Below are 1892 nucleotides of genomic sequence, written 5' to 3'. Positions count from 1 at the left end.
TGGAAGGGAGGAAGACACGAAAGGAAGGGCAGGGTTCTGTCAAGCAAGTGTTCTGTCATGTGCTCAACAGATGTTGGTTAATTTGTGCCTGACTCAGTTAACCAACCAAGGAAGGGCAGGGTTCTGTCAAGTGCTCAACAGATGTTGGTTAATTTGTGCCTGACTCAGTCTCCCCCAAAAACTTGCAAGCTTTTTGAAGGCAGGGGCCTTGCCTCATACTTTTTCAGTATTTCTCAAAAGTCCTGGACATCAGAGACACTCCATGGTCATCTGATCACTTCAACACACACACGTTGGTTATCCAGTCAAAGCGGCTATGACGATAAAAACAGACTCTGGGGTGTGACTTCATATGCTGGACGCTGACAAGCTGGGCCGTCTGGAAAGTTACTTCACCTCTCTGAGCCTCGGGTCCCTTATTTACAAAATGTTCACGGCAGCGCCCGCTTCACAGGGCTGTGAGGATTACAGAGGCTAATCCGGGTGAGGCGCATCAGCCCCAGCGCCGCCTGCCACGATTCTATCCGGCCCCACACACGCATCGTCCATAGGCGTCCGGCCCCTGCATTCTCGCTTCTCCACGTGGCCGAGGTGCACACCCCAACCCACTGGCCAGTCTCCCCGCCCTCTTACCTGCTCTTCTTTCCCGACTGTCTTTAATACCCACCAGGAGCCAACCGCCGCGGGCCTGGCTCTGCGGTGGCAAGTTGCATGGGTTCTCCCTTCAGGGCCTCCTGATGAGCCTACGAGGTCAGTTCTATTACTGTCGCCACTTCAGAGGGAAGAAACAGGCCCGGACGGTTGGGGAACTTTCCGAGGTCACTTAACTGGTGTCAGGCCCGGATTGGAATCCAAACACATCCCAGCCCGTGCCCGGCTCCACAGCGCCGGCCCCCGGCGTCTTCCCGGGTGCCAGCGGCACCCGCATCCATTCAAACGCTGCCCAGTCCCCGCTCCTCAGACGCTTCCCGCTACTCCGCGCGCTCGTCTCCCCCCACCCGTCAGGGTCAGGCCTCTAGGTGACTTTTCCTATTTTCTCTGGCAGAACCTGAGGGGTGAGACCGAAGTTTGTGTGCCGGACGCGTGCAGGTGGCCGCGACTCTCCCGGGAGACTCGCGGGGGGAGAACAAGTCTGTGCGAGCGGCTGTGAGAAGCCCGGACCAAGCTTTCCACGCGCTTGTTTTGGGGAGCAGAGGGCGCGAGGGCCGACTGCGCCCCCATTGCGCAGGCTCGGCCGGGGGCGCGTTATCAGGCTGCCGAGTGGTCCCTTCAGTCGCAGTCAGGTGAGCTCTAGGCGTGGGGACCGCATGGTGCCTAGAGCGCAGCCCCGCCCCGCCCCGCCCCTCCGCGCCACGCCACGCCACGCCACGCACGCGCTCGGCGCCGCACTTGATGGTTAGTTGGGTAACAGCCTGCGGTGCCCTAGTTGCCCGGGTGGGGTCAGAGGGACCCTCGCGGGAGGGGAGACCACGTCTCCAGGGCGTGGGAGGCGGCCTCACTGAGGACTTCGTGGTAGCAGGCAGCTGCGTGACCTCGGAGCGCGGCGTTGGTGGAGGGGCGGCCGGCACCGGCTCCAGGAGAGGAATGTGGCCAGGTGACCTGGGGTAATCACTTCATCCTCACAGGAAGTGCTTTTTTTTGGCTGGAATAATAGTGACTGAGCTGTAAAAACAAATACCCCTGCCTTCCAGGCTCTCTGGGCAAGATATACCCCCTTGGGAGATGACTGGGGCTGGGACGAGGTGGGGTTTGTTTTGGGGATTGTGGCGTGCCACCTGTAACCTTCTAATCTTTAAACTCTATTTGTTCCTTTTCCTTTAATTAAACCTGACAAATAATTCTCCCCAGTTCGTGATTCCCGTGACCCAAGACTTTGCTCTGCCCATAGAAAT

At 58.8% G+C, this 1892-nt stretch overlaps 1 pseudogene; it reads left to right on the top strand.

Annotated features, from left to right (window-relative positions):
- Nucleotides 1-737: 737 nt before the first annotated feature.
- LOC101014102 lies at nt 738-1303 on the top strand (annotated as a pseudogene).
- Nucleotides 1304-1892: the final 589 nt, after the last annotated feature.

This window comes from Papio anubis, chromosome 1 (assembly GCF_008728515.1).
Source record: "Papio anubis isolate 15944 chromosome 1, Panubis1.0, whole genome shotgun sequence".
Lineage (NCBI taxonomy): Eukaryota > Metazoa > Chordata > Mammalia > Primates > Cercopithecidae > Papio > Papio anubis.
Note: the sequence above shows the minus strand (reverse complement) of the source record. Positions and strands in the feature narration are given on the sequence as shown.